The sequence below is a fragment of the Oncorhynchus keta genome, chromosome 4 (genome assembly GCF_023373465.1).
Source record: "Oncorhynchus keta strain PuntledgeMale-10-30-2019 chromosome 4, Oket_V2, whole genome shotgun sequence".
Classification (NCBI taxonomy): Eukaryota; Metazoa; Chordata; class Actinopteri; order Salmoniformes; family Salmonidae; genus Oncorhynchus; species Oncorhynchus keta.
In genome coordinates, this window is record NC_068424.1 from 37,673,455 (window position 1) to 37,688,825 (window position 15,371).

Sequence of the window (15,371 nt, forward strand, 5' to 3'; positions counted from 1 at the left end):
TTTCCACTTTGTCATTATGGGGTATCGTCTGTAGATGGGTGAGAAAACAACATCAATTTAATCTATTTTGAATGCAGGCTGTAACACAACATGTGGAATAAGTCAAAGGGTATGAATACTGACGTGAAGGCACTGTATGTTAACCAATACGGACACCGGCATGCACACGTACACAAGTTGTGCTCACTTCAGAATTTGGGAACTGAATTTGAATTGAATTGGCCACACTCCACAGGATATAGAATTGGAATTAAGTTTGAGTGACAGGAAGTTGATTCAAATTTAGTGCATTTCAAAGAAATCCCAGTCATAGAACAAGAGAGTTACATTGAATGTGACAGGTCACACTTCCAGATAACAAAGAATATTTGACTTTTATCTGCAAACAATAATGTTCATATACTCTTTAACCTCAATGCTTAGGACAACCGATTACATTTCCACCACCCATTTCTTTGTTTAGCTTATTTTTAAAGGATTATGGTCAATTTGAGGGTTAAACTAATGCATTCTGGGAAGGTAGTATTTTCCCCCATATTGAATTGTTTTATGTGATTAATGAAATACAATGTAATATTCACATACAGGTGTATACATTCTCTCTGTCTGAGATTAATTTAGTTCTGTTGGTATGTGCAGGTGATATCAGCTTTGTAAAAGCATACCAAATCAAACCACAAGGCTGTTCAACAAGGCGTCTGCATCCGAAATGGAACCCTATTCCTGATATAGTACAGTACTTTTGAGTCCTAATGTGTCCTCGTCAAAAGTAGTACACTATAAAGGAAATAGGGTGCCATTTGAGGGGAGTTTGTAGCAGCCGTACCCATTGCCTGTTCTGTGTTGCCTGTTATCCATTCTGCAGGAGTATTAATGGGCCAATTGATCAACAGCAGGCTGGTATATCCTGAAGAGGGGGCTGATCACTTACCTACGGCAGGCCTGACACAGCAGCACCAATCAGCAACACGGCTAGGGGATTGATTACAGACGCATGGCTGGGCTGTGGCTGAGGGAGATGAGTTGCTGACGTCGCCTCGCTCATTTCCTGACAGTTTGACTTAACAGGGAAGGAGCCTTCACCTGCGTGAGGGAGAGGTATAGATAGGTTCAACAAGGCATAAACGGGATGAAAACACAGGTGTTAAGCTCAATCACAAAGCTAAGGGCATGCTTCGGTGGAGACAAATGCTCAGCGCCGCCAATATAATGATGCACACCTGAAGAGGCATCACGCTAGATGGTATGGATTGTGGAGACGAACAGTTTGAGTCGACTGCTCTTGCTTGGAATGAAGCGTGAATAACACAAGGCTGGTATCCAAGTTATTGGATTTCAATGGGGCACCACATGGTACACTGTCTTAAATGTATGAGGTCAAGCCGCTCAATCATCCACCACTCAACCAAAATGCCATGAATAAAAAAACAAAAAGTAAATTTGTCAGGGGCTGAGAATCAGTCGAAATATTTCCTCAGTAATGTTTTTGGCTCTGGCTTTGTTTACAAACTACTGCCCACACACACACACACACACACACACACACACACACACACACACACACACACACACACACACACACACACACACACACACACACACACACACACACACACACACACACACACACACACTGTTTATTCTGAAAACTGGAACCATTTTGCTGTGAGAGGATTTGATCGGAGCATTAGAAAAATAACTGGTTTGTAAATAATGGAATGAGGGTAATCTTTTGTGACAAACTGTTAAAACACACATTTGAATGTCAGTCAACATTTGATTTAGCCACTTCTGCCCCCAGAATTAATATACAAGTGAGTAATCATTCTTATGGATTTTCTTTTTTTTCATTTGCTAAAATTATAAATCACACAGCAGGTAAAAAACTATTGCTTCAATTACTAGCGAAGCGTAACCTGGGATACAGGCCACAACATTCTTGTTATCAGTTGGCTGGTTAAAATATAGGACTATTAGCTGTCAGGCTAGATTGATTATTCAGACGAGTAATGAGAATGTGTTCAGTGAGTGAGTGAGCAAGGAGTCAGGAGAGAGAGACACAGCAAGCAAGAGGAGTGTGATGCGAGGACATGAGTGTTTGGCTGAGGAGGAATGTGTCTGTGTACTCTCCACTGCTCCTCTCTTCTTTTCTACTGCTCTGTTCTTCCTACCCCCCTCCTTCCCTCCTTCCCCATCCAGCCGCTGGCTGAGTTCCCTCCGTTCCTCTTGTCTCTCAGTGCCAAGACCAGAGCCCTTCAGTGGACTGAGCCGTTTGATTCATGCGAGTGCTGATTCACGCCCTGCGATCTGGGGAGTGAGGGCGGGCAGCACAGGATTTCCTCTCTCTCTACATCCATAATTCAGCGTTCGCACCTTCCTCCTACTCCTCTTCTCCTCTTTGCCTTCTTCTTCTTCTTCTTACTGCTGCTGCTGCCGTACGCTGCCGTTGCTTTTGATGTTATATTAGGTTACACTCCAGTTCCATCACAGCCTACCTGAGGTATCATTCACTGAGACGGAGCTCCGCTGTCTCCACTCAAAGTACACAGGTAAGAGAAAAAAAGACTGCTTACCTCAATGAGCTTTGGATTCTGTTGGAAATGTAATGTTCATTTGTTGTTTGAATCATGTCAAAGTCTGGCTGGTTTGATTTTGTATGTGGAGACTGAGCCAGTTCAGAAATGGGAGAATGTCTGTTGGTGAAGAAAAAAGATGATGGCAATTTGCGAATCAAAATTGAAGTTCTGGTCTCTGAATATTTTTTTTTATTGTTGTTATATGGGCTTGGTCCCCACCCAGACGCATTGTGTGAAATTAGGTATTGTGCTGCTATGCCTGGTCTGCTACATCTACTCGCAGTAGGAGAAGGCAAACCTAGCGTAACAATGAGTGTTCACTCCCTCGTCTCTTGGTGAAGCTCAAAAGAAACTGGACAGCGGCACTTCTGCTAGTTAGAAAATTGCCCATGTCTCCTGTGCACATCCCAGCACTGTGAATAGGCAGAATTGAAATCACATACTGTTAACATGTATTTTGCTGTGCTCGTGCCTATATGTTGGATAATTAATTGACATTAATCAGATATTTTATTGTTGGCTACAAATAGTATTTCTCAACATTGTATATACACTGATACCTGACTGATTTATGTAGAGAATGACTGAGGGAAGGTTTTCTACTGTTTCATCATTCAGGCACTGGGGTGAGTGTCGGTGACCCTGTAAACACCCCTTTTTGGATGGTAACATACTTACAGTGCCTTGCAAAAGCACTCATCCCCCTTGGCATTTTTCATATTTTGTTTCATTAAAACCTGTAATTTAAATGGACATACACAAAATTGTTGAAATTGGTGAAATGAAAAAAATAACATGATTCCAAAAATTAAAAAAAAAAATATATATATATGTATTCACTCCCTTTTATAATAAGATCTGGTGCAAAAAATTACCTTCAGAAAGTCACATAATTTGTTAAGGAAAGTCCACCTGTGTGCAATCTCAGTGCCACATGATCTGTCACATGATCTCAGTAAAGATACATCTGTTCTGAAAGGCCCCAGAGTCTGCAACACCACTAAGCAAGGGGCACCACCAAGCAAGTGGAATCATGAAGGCCAAGGAGCTCTCCAAACTGGTCAGGGACAAAGTTGTGGAGGCCACAACAAACCTGCCAAGAGAGGGCTGCCCACCAAAAGTCACAGACCAGGCAAGGAGGGCATTAATCAGAGAGGCAACAAAGAGACCAAAGATAACCCTGAAAGAGCTGCAAAGCTCCACAGTGGAGATTGGAGTGTCTGTCCATAGGACCACGTTAAGCCGTAAACTCCACAGAGCTGTGCTTTACGGAGGAGTGTCTAAAAAAAGCCATCGCTGAAAGAATAAGCAAACGCATTTGGTGTTTGCCAAAAGGCATGTGGCAGATTCCCCAAACATATGGAAGAAGGTACTCTGGTCAGATGAGACAAAAATTTAGCTTTTAACCATCAAGGAAAACGCTATGTCTGGCGCAAATCCAACACGTATCATCACTCCGAGAACCTCATCCGCACAGTGAAACATGGTGGTGGCAGCATCATGCTGTGGGGATGTTTTCCATCGGCAGGGACTGGGAAACTGGTCAGAATTGAAGGAATGGCGCTAAATACAGGGAAATTCAAGAGGGAAACATGTTTCAGTCTTCCAGAGATTTGAGACTGGGACAGAGGTTCACCTTCCAGCAGGACAATGACCCTAAGCATACTGCTAAAGCAACACTCGAGTGGTTTAATGGGAAACATTTAAATGTCTTGGAATTGCCTAGTCAAAGCCCAGACCTCATTCCAAATGAGAATCTGAGGTATGACTTAAAGATTGCTGTACACCAGCGGAACCCATCCAACTTGAAAGAGCTGGAGCAGTTCTACCTTGAAGAATGGGCAAAAATCCCAGTAGCTAGATGTACCAAGCTTATAGAGACATACCCCAAGAGACTTGCATCTGTAATTGCTGCAAAAGGTGGCTCTACAAAGTATTGACCTTTAGGGGGGTGAAGAGTTATGCGCGCTCAAGTTCAGTTTAGCTCATGTTTTCTGTTTTTTGTCATACTTCTTCTTTGTTTCACCAAAAAAAAACGTTTGCATCTTCAAATTGGTAGGCATGTTGTGTACATCACATGATAGAACCCCCCCCCGCCCAAAAAAAAATATATATATATATATTCATTCCAGGTTGTAAGGCAACAAAATAGGAAAAAATGCCAAGGGGATGAATACTTTTGCAAGCCACTGTAAATTGATGAGGAGATACTTTTGGGATTTTCTTTTCTGGAAGAGGAAGAGAAACCGAGCTGCAATTATGTTAGTTACTACCTGATGAGTTACCCAATGAAGTGTTAGGTACATCGAAGCAAGTCTGAGGCAGCATTGTCAACACAGTTGAATTTCAAAGAGTATGTTCTCACTGTGATACTGTCTAGATTTTACACTTCAGTAAGGAAGGATAGTCTGACTGGTGTAATGATTTATATTGAAGGTATAAGTTACATGCATGTTTAAATCTAAATATAAGTCTCTATCCCTTTATATCTGAGATGTGTAATGGATATTTGGCATATTGGAATAGTTGAGTCAAAGTAATTAAAGTATCATAAGTAACACATTGTAAAATATTGCTGACACAATGACCATGATCATTTATTTTGTACTGATGATGTTGTTATGGAGAGGCCTTTGCATCTGTATGATTCACTGGTACGGTACAGCCAGCATTATGAATCATAACTATTGATTAAAATGCCTCCAGCAGGCATGTAAGATTACACAGCTGCTGCTTGCTATTCAAAGGCAATAAGGAGACTTTGTGTGAATGCTCTACAGTACAATTACAGTGGATTTAAAAAAAAATAACTTTTTACGTTTGCAAATGTTACAGTATGTGTTATACATCACATTTTGAGCTTTCCACATTTGTCATGTTTGTGTGGAGGACATCACCTGCTCATTGGGAAAATGTTAATTTTCAATTTGTGTGCTCTGTTGAATGACAATGCTTGCACTATATATTGGCAAACTTTGGTCTGTAGTGATCTTTGCAGGTGTGAATTCAAAGCTTGGGGTGTGTTTATCTTGGTCAACACCTTTCTTCCTTGCAATCAGTCTATGATTAGAACCTAATGGTGTCCCGATATTACCAATTGCTCTCATTTATAAAGTATTTTACCCTCTGCGTGACATGGAGTCCCTCTCTCTTTGCTCGCTCGCTCGCTCTCTCATTTATTTTATCATGACTGGAGACCATTAGTCAGATGTCTCTCATATAGATTTCATAGCAAGTTACGCAAGGTTGTAGCTCAGAGACGTTCCACATGAACAATCTCTTAGGGGGTGAAAATCACATTTTGCCACCAGCTGGCTGCAGAGCTCTTATGGAGGTTTTTAAATGTATTTTAGGGAGTCATTTCAAAAACATCCTGTGGTGGTGCTGTTTTTCTACCAGTGGAGGAATTTATGACGGACTAAAAGCAATATCCCCAGACTTCCATCAATCTTTTGAAGTGATGGTAAAATTATAAACGCCTCTAACATTCGTGACTCACGTGTAATATTAATGAATTTCAGCTGTTTTCCATTTGAATTTCACACAATTGATGAGAAGAATGTGATATATTTGAATTATATTTCATGTACATTCACTGAATGTGATTGTGTTTGTATGAGACAGAGGAGTGGTAGTGGGGGAATATCATCTGTATCTTGGCATGACATCACTTTTGAAGCTTTTCCTCTCCGTCTTCATGAAAAATGCATTCAAAGATTTTGATTTCACATGGTTGTTTTAAACATCAAGAAGATCTGTGAAGTGTTTAATCTATTCTTAATCACACTGAGCCGTGAACACAGCAAGAGGCCTTAATAACACTTTGTACACGACAGATATAGATAAATCACATGTAATCTTTGAAACACATTCATTCTATATTGCTGTCAGACATGTTGAAGCAAGCCAGAGTGTATTTGTCATCATGAGACTGACATAAGACCTGTACAAGACACGACTAAGCGTATGTTTTTCATGTCATGGGGATTAAAAGTACCACACCTACTTGGTAATCTTGAAACTCATTTTAATAAGTCTAATAACCATTAACATGGTCCAGATCATCATCAGTCACTCACACAGTATCTTACAGGGGGCACAACACCACAAGCCCAATATTGCCTATACCACAACATTCAGCCATTTAGTCAAAGGTTTGGGTGGCAGTTTTACAGTATCTCACTCTCTTTTGTCAGCTTGTTATCACTCTGATAACAATTAGACTCGGCAGGACAGCAGCCAGTGGCCACCACAATTCTGATACCCACAACAATGAACACAGCCCAGCACAGCTCACCAAGCAGTAGTAGCAGTAAAAATGTACTGGCAATAGGGCAGTTCGGGCAAATGCCAGATGGGCTGGTCCACTCTTTAGCACAGTGGGTACGTTGAAAAAAAAGGTGTGTTAGAAATACCTGGGCCGATCTATGGTCCCAGTCAGTCCCTGGGCAGAAGCAGCAGCAATCTGTGTGACCTAAATTTGTGATATTCAGCTCTGACATGCGTTGAGTCCATCCCAAAAACTTGTCCAGGGTTTATGTACATTTGTGTGAACACCAAAATTGATAGGGCAACCAAAGGAATGAAGACAGATCAACATGTCTTTCGTTTTGCATGTCTGAGTTGGGAGGTCAGAATGAGTTCTCATTAGTGGTAATATAACATTTGTCTGGGATTTCCCGGGTTGTCTGCTGTAGTTCAAAAGACAGCATCTAATTGATTTCCTTCATCCCTTTCAAATATGGTGATATCATTATTCTCCATTATATTTTCAACAAGCTGCACAGCCTCCCAGGTAATTTCACAAAATCTTTACTGTGGATACAAAACTACAAACCTAAAACTAAAGCCTTGAGTGTGGGGAGGGACCTGTATTCATGGCCGATGTCTGAGGTACAGTCTTTAGCCATGACCTATTCTTTGTGGGAAAGAGAAGTCTGTCAGTATGATTAATGGTAATGATTACCTACCCATAAAATGTGCTTTTATGGCCCAGCACTTCCACTTTCATCACAAATCTGGGGCATATCTTTATAGCAAAGAGCAATTTAAAAAAAAATGTTTTTAGATAGGACTGGTTTGAGTTGGGAGGGGAAAACTGATAATGAGTTGTTATTGGCAGAGAGGTTTGGAACTCTCATTCTTATTGGTTTATCAACATAATTAAACAGTATTATTCCAATCTCATAGTGTGGAAATATATACAATACCGGTCAGAACACCTACTAATTCAAGGGATGTTCTTTATTTTTACATTGTAGAATAATAGGAAATACATCGAAACTATGAAATAACACATATAGAATCATGTAGTAACCTAAACCGTGTTAAAACAGAGACTTGCTTTTGTTGTTATTTCTGTGTAATGTATATCTTTATTAGTGTATAAACAATATCATTCAATGGTCCTTTCTCAGAACAAACTCTCCCAATTGAATATCCGTTCATAAGAACTTGAAAGTATTTCTGTATTTCTTAAATACTTCCAAACGCCTTTAATTTTTTTTACTACAACACCTGATCTGAATCGAGAGGGGTGTGGACTCACCCAAGTGCCTCCCCAACGGATAACAGTTACACACAAATCCATTAACCAGTAATTGTCATGCTCGTTAGAATGAATGGACCCAGGCACAGTTCCACATGTTTAATAAATATGAAACTCACCAAAACCAAATAGGGCAGAAAACGAAACGTGATGTTCTGAGCTGCTCACAGGCAGCTACACAAGAACAAGATTCCACAAAAAAACAGGTGGGAAAAGGCTGCCTAAATATGATCCCCAATCAGAGACAACGATAGACAGCTGCCTCTGATTGGTAACCATACCAGGACAAGTCACACCCTGACCTAACCAAATAGAGAATTAAAAGGATCTCTAAGGCCAGGGCGTGACAGTAATCCTGTAAATGTCTTTTGGTCTTAATCAACCAAAGAACAAGGTAGACCGTGTGTGTGTGTGTGTGTGTGTGTGTGTGTGTGTGTGTGTGTGTGTGTGTGTGTGTGTGTGTGTGTGTGTGTGTGTGTGTGTGTGTGTGTGTAATAATGGGGAGCTCCTGGGTTATACTCTAACCATTAACCCACAGTCAATTTATATCATACATACCAACACTCATTAAAACCCAAGTCTACCTTCTGCACTACTAAATGACTCCCCATCTTACCATTTTGCCTCAAAGGTTAGCCCTCTTAAAATGTTTTGTCTCCCTCTGACATTTAGCTTGATGACTTATGTTGGAGCCGCATCGACTTGCTTGTTGTTGCCACTTAGAATTAGTCATGCTTTATACAGTAAGATGGACATCAGGTCTGGGCAGAAAATAGTTATATTTTGTAATTTACTTGAACTTACCAACTTTTCAAATACTCAAGGTAGTCTAATATAGTTTATATAGAGTCTCAACTGAAAGGCAACTATTTTCTTTGATATTCAAATACAGGTCTCAGAAAAAAATATATATTTGATAGTATTTTGAATACCTCTCAGACAACCAAATAATATTTGATGTTTGGTAAATATTGGATGAAGAACCAAAAACTACAACAGTTAGTTGAATTAGTCTAAGTTTATGGTCATACGCACATGGTTTGGAGGGCTCCTAGATATGAACCTTTATACTGCCTATAGTCTAGAATTAAATAGAAGAGTAGACCACTTTGCAGCTTCAAAATGACGAAAACATATTTTAATAATGAGTGAGACATAGGTTAATATAGCAACACCTGACATGAAGTTCTTATACATATGTAGTAAATTTCTGATTATTAATATGGCAACAATAGTTCTACATATGACTTTGGAAATTGCTTTATTTGCATAATAATAACAGTTATTGTAACGGCAGATGTCCTCTTCTTCGTCTGAAGAGGAGTAAGCATCACACCAAGATGCGGCATGGTAAGTATTTATGACGATTTTAATAACAAAAGCACTGAACACTCTGAAATACAAAAACAATAAACGAATACGTGAAATAACAAAATTGAAACAGTACCGTGTGGTGAAAAAAACAGACACGGAAACTAACACCCACAAACCAACAGTGAAACCCAGGCTACCTAAATATGGTTCTCAATCAGGGACAACGATAAACAGCTGCCTCTGATTGAGAACCATATCAGGCCAAACACAGAAATAGAAAAACCATAGAAACACAAACAGACTGCCCACCCCAACCATACTAAATAAAGACAAAACAAAGGAAATAAGGTCAGAATGTGACAGTTATCCTGTCTAGGACTGGGGTTCCGCTTGCGGAAGGAAATTGCAGGGCGCCAAACACAAATCAACAGAAATCTCAAATCAAATTTCTCAAACATACAATTCTCATTTATCCAGCCACAGTGTCTGATTTCAAAAATGCTTTACAGCGAAAGTTCCACAAACGCTTATGTTAGGTCACCACCAACTCACAGAGAAACCCAGCCATTTAAAAATGACATAAAAATTATCTTTATCAGATAACACTCATAGAACTTCATGTTACACAATACATATATTTTTTTCAGTAAAGTTCATATTTATATCCCAAAAACGTATTTTACATTGGCGTGTTACGTTCAGTAGTTCCAAAACATTAAGTAATATTGCAGAGAGCCACATTAATTCACAGAAATACTCATTATAAATGTTGATGAAAATTCAAGTGTTATGCATGGAACAAACCCAGTCAGGAAGATCGCATCAGTGACTCAACCCACTCAAGTAACGCACCCCTCCCAGGGACGGTATGAAAGAGCCCCAGTAAGCCAGTGACTCAGCCCCTGTAATAGGGTTAGAGGCAGAGAATCCCAGTGGAAAGAGGGGAACCGGCCAGGCAGAGACAGCAAGGGCGGTTCGTTGCTCCAGAGCCTTTCCGTTCACCTTCCCACTCCTGGGCCAGACTACACTCAATCATATGACCCACTGAAGAGATGAGTCTTCAGTAAAGACTTAAAGGTTGAGACCGAGTTTGCGTCTCTTACATGGGTAGTAATACCATTCCATAGAAATGGAGCTCTATAGGAGAAAGCCCTGCCTCCAGCTGTTTGCTTAGAAATTCTAGGGACAATTAGGAGGCCTGCGTCTTGTGACCATATCGTACGTATAGGTATGTACGGCAGGACCAAATCAGAGAGATAGGTAGGAGCAAGCCCATGTAATGCTTTGTAGATTAGCAGTGAAACCTTGAAATCAGCCCTTGCCTTGACAGGAAGCCAGTGTAGGGAGGCTAGCACTGGAGTAATTTGATCAAATTGTTTGGTTCTAGTCAGGATTCTAGCAGCCGTATTTAGCACTAACTGAAGTTTATTTCGAGCTTTATCCGGGAAGCCGGAAAGTAGAGCATTGCCGTAGTCTAACCTAGAAGTGACAAAAGCATGGATTAATTTTTATGCATCATTTTTGAACAGAAAGTTTCTGATTTTTGCAATGTTACGTAGAAGGAAAAAAGCTGTCCTTGAAATGGTCTTAATATGTTCTTCAAAAGAGAGATCAGGGTCCAGAGTAACGCCAAGGTCCTTCACAGTTTTCTTTGAGACGACTGTACAACCATTAAGATTAATTGTCAGATTCAACAGAAGATCTCTTTGTTTCTTGGGACCTAGAACAAGCATCTCTGTTTTGGCCAAGTTTAAAAGTAGAAAGTTTGCAGCCATCCACTTCCTTATATCTGAAACACATGCTTCTAGCGAGGGCAATTTTGGGGCTTCACCATGTTTCATTGAAATGTACAGCTGTGTGTCATCCGCATAGCAGTGAAAGTTAACCTTAACTTGAATGACATCCCAAGAGGTAAAATATATAGTGGAAACAATAGTGGTCCTAAAATGGAACCTTGAGGAACACCGAAATGTACAGTTGATTTGTCAGAGGACAAACCATTCACAGACACAAACTGATGTCTTTCCGACAGATAAGATCTAAACCAGGCCAGAACTTGTCCGTGTAGACCAATTTGGGTTTCCAATCTCTCCAAAAGAATGTGGTGATCGATGGTATCCAAAGCAGCACTAATGTCTAGGAGCACGAGGACAGATGCAGAGCCTCGGTCTGATGCCATTAAAAGGTAATTTACCACCTTCACAAGTGCAGTCTCAGTGCTATGATGGGGTCTAAAACCAGACTGAAGCATTTCGTATACATTGTTTGTCTTCAGGAAGCCAGTGAGTTGCTGCGCAACAGCCATTTCTAATATTTTTGAGAGGAATGGACGATTCGATATAGGCCGATAGTTTTTCATATTTCCTTTGTCAAGGTTTGGCTTTTTCAAGAGAGGCTTTATTACTGCCACTTTTAGTGAGTTTGGTACACATCCGGTGGATAGAGAGCAGTTTATTATGTGCAACATAGGAGGGCTAAGCACAGGAAGCAGCTCTTTCAGTAGTTTAGTTGGAATAGGGTCCAGTATGCAGCTTGAAGGTTTAGAGGCCATGATTATTTTCATCATTGTGTCAAGAGATATAGTACTAAATAACTTGAGCGTCTCTCTTGATCCTAGGTCCTGGCAGAGTTGTGCAGACTCAGGACAACTGAGCTTGGAAGGAATACGCAGATTTAAAGAGGAGTCTGTAATTTGCTTTCTAATAATCATGATCTTTTCTTCAAAGAAGTTCATGAATTTATCACTGCTGAAGTGAAAGTCATCCTCTCTTGGGGAATGCTGCTTTTTAGTTAGCTTTGCAACAGTATCAAAAAGCAATTTCGGATTGTTCTTATTTTCCTCAAATAAGTTAGAAACATAGGATGATCGAGCAGCAGTAAGGGCTCTTCGGTACTGCACGGTACTGTCTTTTCAAGCTAGTCGGAAGACTTCCAGTTTGGTGTGGCGCCATTTCCGTTTCAATTTTCTGGAAGCTTGCTTCAGAGCTCTGGTATTTTCTGTGTACCAGGGAGCTAGTTTTTTATGAGAAATTATTTTAGTTTTTAGGGGTGCAACTTCATCTAGGGTATTGTGCTAGGTTAAATTGAGTTCCTCAGTTAGGTGGTTAACTGATTTCTGTCCTCTGGCGTCCTTGGGTAGACAGAGGGAATCTGGAGGGAATCTAGTCAACATTATTCATAAATAGCATTATAAATATGAACTTACCTTTGATGATCTTGATCAGAATGCACTCCCAGGAATCGCAGTTCCACAATAAATGCTTGTTTTGTTCGATAATGTCCATAATTTATGTCCATGTATGTCCAATAGCTTCTTTTGTTAGAGCATTTGGTAAACAAATCCAAAAGCGCGATCTGGTCCATTCGGACGAAACGTTCAAAAAGTTATATTACAGGTCAAATAAACTTGTCAAACTAAGTATAGAATCAATCTTTAGGATGTTTTTATCATACATTTTCAATAATGTTCCAACTGGAGAATTCCATTGTCTGTAGAAAAGCCATGGAACGAGAGCTACCTCTCAAGTGAAAGTGCATGACTGAGAACGAGGCTGTAGGCAGACTCTTCAGTCAAACAGCTCCCATCTGCCCCCCCCCCCTTCACACGAGTAGCCTTAAACAAAGTTCTAAAGATGGTTAACATCTAGTGGAAGCCTTAGGGAGTGTAAAATAACCCATAACCCACTTTGTATTCGATAGGGGTGAGTTCAAAAACTACCACCCTCAGATTTCCCACTTCCTGTTTGGATTTTTTCTCAGGTTTTTGCCTGCCATATGAGTTCTGTTATACTCACAGACATCATTCAAACAGTTTTAGAGACGTCAGAGTGTTTTCTATCCAATACTAAAAAATTAGCATCTGTGACTGAGTAGGAGGCAGTTCACTCTGGGCACGCTATTCATCCAAAAGTGAAAATGCTGCCCCCTATCCCAAACAAGTTATTGAACAATTGAGTGGAATTGGGAACAGTAGCTCTTCTGTACAGTAGTTCCAAAAACTCTTAGCTCATGCTATACAATTAAAATGCAATTACCAAAGTACTACAGTGTATGTAACAACATGCTAATAAAATGTTGCTACGAAAGTAATTACAGTTTTATTCCACAAAAAGTGTAATGTAAAGTGTTACTGAGAATACTAACAGTAACAACATATGCCTATTAGTGTTCAAAGGAAAAACTGCCTTCTTGAGTCAACTACAGCCAATGTCGGTGAACAATTATGTTTGTTTCTATCCTGAGTAAACTATCCCTTGAAAGATGGTATAGTGTGTTTTTGAAACTAGAACACTTACCCTCAGATGGACGAAGAGGTTTGAATTTGTCAACGGAGATGCAAAGTGTATGAAAAAAATGCATAATTAACTTCCTCTCGTCGCTTAAAATGCTAATATTATGTTATTCCAGAGATGTTTATTTGAAATGTTTTTAGTGACAGCTTCAGGATTAACAAGACAAACAAGTGAGAAATTGGAGTTCCGGTTCATGCTGTGATGGTGTGTCATTGCGTGTATGGTTTTTTGATGAGAGGATGTGTCACCCCCCCCAAAAAAAGTATATATATATATATTGATGTGCCTGGCAGCTTGCTCGTTGTACCTGCTTTTTCACAGTACCTAAAAAGCTCAACAGGGCTATTTTTCCCCATGCTATTGATGCATATACCTTGTTGTCAAGAAAAGTGGAAAACCTGTTTGTCAACATTTACCAAAAGTAGTTTGAAAAGTTAATATGTGGTCTGTGGACATGGTCTACAATGGCAAGTACATTATATCTCAGTACATAGCCTCTGAACTTTTTGCATCTGAAAAACTCAACAGAGATAGCCTTTGTAGAAATATTTTGGCTTTTTATAAATGAAGAGTTTCATTCCAAAACACTATACAGTGTATATCCATTTTCAGAAATGTTGATAAATGAGCTTGAAACAGATCGCTGTGTTTTTCACTATCTAATCATGTCATGGGGTTGTTCAATGACAGACATGTTTGTTTAAAATCCATCACAAACACATTTTTTTGGCAAAATGCTATATATCCGTCTCCCTCTCAGAGAAATAAGTAGTATTGCTGGATTACATTTGAGTAATTTAGCAGATGCTCTTAATGTACAGTCTTAAATTAGCTAGATGAGACAACCACATATCACAGTCAAATACACAGGATAAGAACATTCCATTACAGCTAAACAATGGATAGTGTTTTGCATAAAAACACATTTTCATATAAAAATATCTATGAATTACACACTTGAGAAAAGTGTAATTTTACACAAATATGAAGGGACCCATAAGCAATCATTTCTGATGAAAAAACACAAATTTCTCAGTTCTACAGATTGTGTAATCTCATTACACACAAACAATATCTTACTTTATCTAGACAATGTAATTCAATCCCTCCCAAATGCTTTGAAGATCATTGACAAATTCAGCTCCATCTCAAGTTATAAAATAAATCTAACCAAATCTGCCCTACTCCCTCTCAAGAACCTGACAGAGGACCCCATCTACTTGGAATCCCAATATTTTCCCATTTCAATTATTTAGGATCACATATATTTCCCTCTTTAGAAATTTCAACAGAATGCTCAAATCAATTCAATCAGATCTCAGTTGATGGAGTAAAATTCCAGTCCCTTCAACCAGCAGAATTTCTATTGTGAAAATGAATATATTGCCTTGGCTCAATTTTGTGAGCTCAATGTTTCCCCATTCAAGCTATTGTGATAAAATCCCCAGTGCGTTTAGAAAATCTGTATGGATAGGCAAGGGATTTCGGATAAAATTAACACATTTACACAGAGGGGAAAGACGCTGGAGGGCTATCCATTTCAAACTTTAAATTGTATTTCCAATCCCTAGCATTTCACCCAATTATAAATTGGTATAGACGTGGCTATGAATAGAGAGAAATATGGTGGTTCCTATTGCC

General features: G+C 39.5%; 1 protein-coding gene across 1 annotated transcript in view; it reads left to right on the plus strand.

Annotated features, from left to right (window-relative positions):
• The first annotated feature begins 2,115 nt into the window (after nt 1-2,115).
• LOC118374551 (cadherin-18-like) overlaps nt 2,116-15,371 on the plus strand; it is a 352,667-nt gene continuing 339,411 nt past the window's right edge. Inside the window, exon 1 of the mRNA XM_035760982.2 lies at nt 2,116-2,549. The gene's annotated coding sequence lies outside the window, so the exon portion shown is untranslated. The remainder of the gene's footprint in view (nt 2,550-15,371) is intronic.